This window comes from Cyprinus carpio, unplaced genomic scaffold, assembly GCF_018340385.1.
Source record: "Cyprinus carpio isolate SPL01 unplaced genomic scaffold, ASM1834038v1 S000000312, whole genome shotgun sequence".
NCBI classification, from domain to species: domain Eukaryota; kingdom Metazoa; phylum Chordata; class Actinopteri; order Cypriniformes; family Cyprinidae; genus Cyprinus; species Cyprinus carpio.
In genome coordinates this window covers 1-8,038 of record NW_024873058.1, presented here as the reverse complement: position 1 = coordinate 8,038, position 8,038 = coordinate 1, and the positions used below count along the sequence as shown (strand labels likewise).

At 38.2% G+C, this 8,038-nt stretch overlaps 1 long non-coding RNA gene across 1 annotated transcript; it reads left to right on the top strand.

The window, feature by feature from the left end:
• Window positions 1–1,794: 1,794 nt before the first annotated feature.
• LOC109074404 lies at window positions 1,795–2,376 on the top strand. The gene is made up of 2 exons (XR_006158829.1): window positions 1,795–1,867; window positions 1,998–2,376. It is a non-coding gene; the product is annotated as an uncharacterized LOC109074404 (long non-coding RNA).
• Window positions 2,377–8,038: the final 5,662 nt, after the last annotated feature.

Genomic DNA, 8,038 nt, shown 5'->3' with positions numbered 1-8,038 from the left:
AACAAAGGTTAAAGAGATAATGAATATAGCTTTGCTGTGTCTTACAGTGTAGAGGATGTGTTTTGTTAAACTTTGGTACATACTGATAAAATGTTAATGAAAATGGCTAATGTTTGATTAAGGGTGATACGTTGTTTTGTTTATTCTGTGTTCAGCTCTTACGTTGGTTTATGACCTGCAAGGAAACTCATTAAAAAGTCACTAAACCATCAGTTCTGGCTGACTTCTTTTGACTGGATGCTACAATTGTCTTTGACCAAAGACATTTATTTTACTGCGAGTACAGCCATAACACATTGCTTAAATAATGATACTTATGATTTATGTCACCAAATACATGGATTATGAGATGATGCGGGGTGAGATGGAGGTTGTAAAATGTTGTGAACTGTGTTTTTCTCTCTCCTCCAGGGTTCAGTGCTGAGATCTCTGTGTTTGTTCAGACGGGAGATTCTGTTCAGCTGGATATACAGACACAACAACTACCAGAGTTTGATCTTTTATACTGGAGTAATGATAAATCAGAGAGTATAGTTAAATATTTTCATAAAACTAAAGTGGTAAGACTTCACTCTTCCTACAAGGATAGAGTGGATTTCAATAATAAAACTTCTCTCTGACACTGAAGAACATGCAGAAGACAGACAGTGGACTCTACACAGCAATAGCAAGTGGAGAATCAGACAAGGATATTGTTACATACAGAGTATCTGTTATAGGGGGTGTGAGTGTGATTTCTTTGTGAGATTATAAATATTTTAAACCAGCTTGTGGCTTTTTTTTTTTTCTCAAATTCTTCAGGTATTTTTTGTAACTTCAATTAAAGCAAAAACAAAAGTTGGAGACCTTCTCCCGGCGATTTAACCTTTCACATAGAGAATGCAGATAAATAATATGGTTAAAGTAATATTATGGATCATGTTTCATACTTTGCGTTGTGTTTAGATTTGAATGTACAGTATACAGCATCTCTGTTGTCTTAATTTAACAAAAAAAAAAAAAAAAAAAAAAATTAAATCACTGGGTTGTGAAACTGTGAATGTGATTCTGATTTTGGTTTAAATGTGTGTGTTTTCAGATGCTGTGGAGGCTCCTGTCCTGACTGTGAATTCAAGCGGGTCTAGTGATTCCTGTATGAATAGACTGATTATTGCAGTTCTTCATATTTTACTTCTAGAGAATGAAGGACGACAAATGACGACAATCTTCTATGTTTCATATTACAAGATTGGGCTGATTATTTGTTGTGTTGTTGTGGGAGTGATAGTGTTTGCTGGTTTGGTTCTTTACTGTTTCTGCAAAAAATAAAAAAAGGTATGTCCATCTCATTAATACTAAAAAAACTGATCTCGTATTTCTACCTAAAACAGTTTCTTTAGTACTTTTTTAGTACTTTAGTATGTTGGAATATGAAAATTAATGTGGGGTAAAAATTAGCTACAAGGTTTATATTCAGAAACAACACACGATAATGTAACAGCCTCAAATTTAATTAGTCAATGTGATATTAAACCCAGATACATAATAATTGATCAAGTTTTGTCTAGTTTTATCTCATCTCATTTCCTTCGAAGCACAACATAAAGACTCCTTGCTATTCCACTAAATGCACAAAATGATCTTGTTTCGAAAGAGATTTATTTTTTTAAATCTTTGCTTGTGTTCTGATTGCACTAAATCTTAGTTGTTGGCAACAAATACAGTCTGTGTTACATGAGAAAAATCTCACCTTCTTGCGTCTTAAATATGACAGAAATCAAACACAAACAAACATGTTTCCACACGACCTGTAATCTGTGCAGTAAACTTACATTCTGACCTCTCAGATGTCAAACAGGCTGATGATACAGACTACGCTGATGTTGAGGTGAGATTCAAATGACCATTCATCTCTATTCTTGCGGATGTCAGATAATAAATGTAACATCAAAATCAATACTGAATATTAACTGTGTTTCACTTGACATTCTGTGATGGTTTGTTTTATTTCTGTTCAGACTCTGACTCGGAAGATGACAGGAGATACATGGACCACCGTTACCTACTGTACAGTAGGACAGTAATACCTTCATCTGCTCATGACTGCTGAAGATCAGACTAAACTGAGTTTAAAAACTCTGGTGATTAACTGGACTCAGAAACGGAGCTTCAAGTCTGAATCTAACTAGCTGACTTAATGACTCCTGTTGGAAATTTACAGGCACTCTTCAGTCAGTTACTGCAGAATGCTTTGGGATGTAGCCCTGCACATTGTGTTTTTATGCAATTTAAATTTGCCTTTCTTGGCCAGGGTTTTTTTAAACAAGAAAATTTAAATGCAGTATTTCCCCTGGATAAATACTTTAAAATAAACTTGTTCTCTAATGAGCTCTGTGATACCTGAAGAATTCATGCCATCTTTATTACCTTGTTCACTAGTTTCTTTGAATGGCAGTCAACTGATTTTTTTTTTCAGTCAGATAGCGTAGTTACATCATCTACCAGCAGGGGCTCGCTAACCAGATGAACATAGAGCCATTGGTGTGTGAACCCTTAAAAAATGAATCATATCTGTGCTCTTTATTTTACTAGCATTACTAGAACCAGTTCTTTGCTTGTACATGTTGTATTTTCCAGTCTGTGTAGTTTATTGTTAGGTGCTGGGATGTTTTCTGTGACAGGTTCATAATGTTTCATTTTTCATAGTTTCTAGTCTCATCTATATGTAGCAGCTGTTTCTCAAAGAACCATGTGATTGTTCTCATCTGACTGTTATAAAGAGACTTTCTCAATGTAACTTGTTAAGATGAAGCAATAAACACCACTTTCAATTATTTACCCACTTTTTTACATATAGTTTTTGTAAGCATTACAGCAAATCTAATAATTGTCCAGCAGAGGACCATGATGAACACTGAACTGATCTGTGTGTGGTTGGACAGTCATGGCACAGATATTCCTGTTTCAAGAATTCAACATTAGCCGTCTTGATGTTTGTTACAATAGTAATAGATCATCTTCTTGCATCCTTCATTCCGCTCCTCATCAGTAACACAGGTAATGCACTCAAATCTTAACAAATTGAACATCTATGTTTTATTAAATGGGTCATATGATGCTGCTAAAAAGAACATTATTTTGTGTATTTTGGAGTAATCAAATGTTTTTATGCGGTTTTAAGGTAAAAAAAAAAAAAAAGGCCTAGAGTGAACCGCGGCCGGCTTGAGAGAGCAGAGGCGGGTGCCTTGAGAACAGTGCGGCAGGCTGATTCTACGATGAAGCGTCCTTGGTCTTGCAACAGCCACATGTGACGACCCCGGGCTGGACTCTGCTTCGTTCACGGTGAAAAAGCCGATTCAGGGATCCACAGTGCAAAGTTTTTCCTCAGCGACCAGCACGGATCAGCTTCAGGCATGACGAAGCAAATATCGTCCTCTTTTGGAAGGCCAAACAAAGTAGTTTACTTTTCACAGTGAAACACACAGCATCTATACGACATGGCGTTGGCAACAACAATACTACAATGAGAATAAAAGGTATGCCTTCTTTCTTTGCGTGAACATCTGGGCGGCGTTATGCAAATCTTCCCACATACTGACGTAGATACGTGGGGGCGTGTTAGAACGAGCCACTTCAGGGGGCGTGGACGAGTCTGAACTTTTATAAAGAATATCTCTTTGGATTTCAGACTTTAGTCTTTGCAACTTCCACAGATCTTCTTTAATCACCAAGAGCTTGTAACACTCCAAAGAAAAAGGAAAATTTGAAATCGCATCATATGACCCCTTTAATTTCTAGTGCTTTATAATGAGGTTTGTATAAAGCCTTCAACCTGCCATAGTTCTACATCTCATGCAGAGCATCTCCTGATCAGAAATCAAAAGCTAGAGTGGTTAGAAAGGGTTTTCTGTTTGTGATCAAGTGAGGAATTACTGTACAGTAAGCGGCTTCATCTGTCAGTTTCACAGATGTAATTGTGATCTGTTTTAGTCTAACTTTGTCTAATCAGTTTTTGTCTAATTTAAGTCTAATTACAAATGATTTCATAATATTACTGCTGGCTGCAGGAGAAGCTTTCCGAGTGTAACCGAAAGTGAAACTGAGAGAAATCTTAGAGTGAAACAGTGATTCTCCTCTGACTGTTGTTATAAAGAGACTGAGTGTCACTGCACAGATATTCAACTTCCTGTTACAAGAATACAACATCAGCTATTTTGATGTTTGTTATTTTGATGTTTGTTCGTCTTGATTTTTGCTACAATGGAAGTAGATATGATTGGATCCTTCATTCTTCTCCTTATCTCTAACACAGGTGAAATCAAATTCAAATGTTTATACAATAATTGACATTTTGTTATACTATGATTTGTCATTCCCCAGGTAAAAAAAAAAAAAAAAAAAAAAAAAAGGTAAAACTGTCTTAGTAATTAAACTCACCAGTCATAGTTTTTAGATGACATGCGACGCGAGGTAACTGAAAACAGATGAGGACACATACAGCTCCTGATCGAGGCGAAGTTCGCTGGATTTTGTCCACAAAAATGAGCACACATTATTTTATAACTAACACACAGTATTTAAATAGAAGAGCTGCAAGCCATGCTCGTTTTTTTTTTCATCGTTTATGCAAGTCACACAGCGCCTGTGTTCTGATTAATAATGCTACTTATCAGATTATGCTACCAACACTGTATTTATCCTACTGTAAGGGTATGTTTAGGGTTGGGGTAGGTGTATGTTAATAAAGCCTCACACCTTATTAATATAATGCTGGAAGCAAAATCTGACAGGTAGCACTTTTCGCTATCGAGTTATGCTACCATTTGTTTTAATTGGAGGTAGCAAAATCAGTGTTTCGCCGAGTTCTGTACCTCTGCCAGATAATGCACCCCCCTTGTTGAAGTCACTATCTGATCGCCTAATCCCCTCCCCACACCTACTCTAAACCTACCAATACTAGGTGGGATGCATAATCTGGCAGGGGGTGCAGAATTCGGCACACACGCGACAGATTTGCTGGTATGCAAACACAGGAATTCCTAATCACCCCCATGTCATCCAAGATGTTCATGTCTTTCTGTCTTCGGTCGCAAAGAAATTAAAAGGGTCATATAATGCTGCTAAAAAGAACATTATTTGGTGTAATGAAATGTTTATGCAGTTTAAGGTTAAAAAACACATTATTTTCCACATACTGTACATTATTGTTTCTCCTTTATGCCCCGCCTTCTGAAACAAGTCGATTTTCACAAGGCTCATCGCTCGAAAAAGCGAGGTGTGCTCTGATTGGCCAGCTATCCAATGCATTGTGATTGGCGGAATACCTCAAGCGTGTGACAGAAATGTTACTCCCCTTAAAGGGATAGTTCACCCAAAAATCAAAATTATGTCATTAATGACTCACCCTCATGTTGTTCCAAACCCGTAAGACCTCCGTTCATCTTCGGAACACAGTATAAGATATTTTAGATTTAGTCCGAGAGCTTTCTGTTCCTCCATTGAGAATGCATGTACGGTATACTGTCCACGTCCAGAAAGGGAATAAAAAACATCTTCAAAGTAGTCCATGTGACATCAGAGGGTCCGTTAGAATTTATTGAAGCATCGAAAATACATTTTTGGTCCAAAAATATCAAAAAACTACGACTTTATTCAGCGTTGTCTTCTCTCCGGGTCTGTTATGAGCGCGTTCACAACACTGCAGTTTAGTGATATCCGGTTCATGAACGAATCACTCGATGTAACCGGATCTTCTTGAACCAGTTCACCAAATCGAACTGAATCGTTTGAAACGGTTCGCGCTGTCAACAATAAGCATTAATCTACAAATGACTTAAGCTGTTAACTTTTTTTAACATGGCTGATACTCCGAGTTCAAATAAACCAATATCCCAGAGTAATTCATTTACTCAAAACAGTACACTGACTGAACCGCTGTGAAGAGAGAACTGAAGATGAACACCGAGCCGAGCCAGATAACGAACGAAACATTGACTCGTTCTCGAGTCAAGAACCGGTTGCATCGGTTTTCAGATCACCGGTAGTGATGGGAAAGTTCTGTTCTTTTTCCCGCGAACCGGTTCTTTCGGACAGTTCGATTCAATAAACCGGTTGCCGAAAACGGTTCACCAGTTCTTTTGCGCTCGACGTAATGACTTCATTGGCGATGATTGCCCTTGATTCAAGCCTTCGGTTTACCCGCGCTCATAACATTAGCACAGAATCAGTTCAGAATCAATCACCAAAAGAACCAGTTCAGTTAAGACGCGCTGTGTGTCAGTCTGAATCACGCATGCGCAGTATCATCAGCTCCTCGGTTCTCGAACCGGACGCGTCCGACAGAAACGGTTCTTGACCTCGTTTATTTGAACTCAGAGGGAGTGTCAGCCATGTTAAAAAAGTTAACAGCTTAAGTCATTTGTGGATTAATGCTTATTGTTGACGCGAACCGTTTCAAACGATTCAGTTCGATTTGGTGAAACTGGTTCAAGAAGATCCAGTTACATCGAGTGATTCGTTCGCGAACCGGATATAACTAAACTCCATTCTTCAAAAAACTCTAACAAAACACCCGATATAACATGACAACGCTGAATAAAGTCGTAGTTTTCGATATTTTTGGACCAAAATGTATTTTCGATGCTTCAAAAAATTCTAACGGACCCTCTGATGTCACATGGGACTACACTGAAGATGTTTTTATTACCTTTCTGGACGTGGACAGTATACCGTACATACATTCTCAATGAAGGAACAGAAAAAAGCTCTCGGACTAAATCTAAAATATCTTAAACTGTGTTCCGAAGATGAACGGAGGTCTTACGGGTTTGGAACGACATGAGGGTGAGTCACAAACAAAATAATTCTCATTTCTGTTCTAACAGGGTCACCATGAAAGCACATGCCAATTGAAAAAACACCAGCAAAATGAAAGAAAACATCTCCATCAGTTTGACAACACAAGTGTTGCAAATCCTCACAACACGTGCAAATTAAGAAACCGCGCTGCAAATCCTCACAACACATGCAAATTAAGAAACGCTGCAAATCCTCACAACACATGCAAATTAACAAACGCTGCAAATACTCACAACACATGCAAATTAAGAAACGCGCTGCAAATACTCACAACACATGCAAATTAACAAAAGCACGGCAAATCCTCACAACACATGCAAATTAAGAAACGTGCTGCAAATCCTCACAACACATGCAAATTAACAAACGCGCTGCAAATAGCACTGACCACAATGGAAATGTTTCAAGGGGACCCAAAAAAGTGTCGGACTGGCTGGGATTTGTACGGTGGCCTAGAGAGCTCAACGCGCTGCAAAACTTAAGAAAGCACATGCAAATTGAAAAAAACACCAGCAAATTAAGAAAACATCTCCATCAGTTTGACAACACAAGTGTTGCAAATCCTCACAACACCTGCAAATTAAGAAACCACAACACATGCAAATTAAGAAAGCAAATTAACAAACGCGCTGCAAATCCTCACAACACATGCAAATTAAGAAAAGCTGCAAATCATCACAACACATGCAAATTAAGAAAACGCATTGCAAATCCTCACAACACATGCAAATTACTGCAAATCCTCACAACACATGCAAATTAACAAACGCGCTGCAAATCCTCACAACACATGCAAATTAAGAAACGCGCTGCAAATCCTCACAACACATGCAAATTAAGAAACTCGCTGCAAATCCTCGCAACACATGCAAATTAAGAAACGCTGCAAATCCTCAACACATGCAAATTAAAAAACGCGCTGCAAATCCTCGCAACACATGCAAATTAACAAACGCGCTGCAAATCCTCGCAACACATGCAAATTAAGAAACGCGCTGCAAATCCTCGCAACACATGCAAATTAAGAAACGCTGCAAATCCTCACAACACATGCAAACTAACAAACCCTGCAAATCCTCACAACACATGCAAATTAAGAAACGCTGCAAATCCTCACAACACATGCAAATTAACAAACGCACTGCAAATCCTCACAACACATGCAGATTAAGAAACCCTGCAAATCCTCACAACACATGCA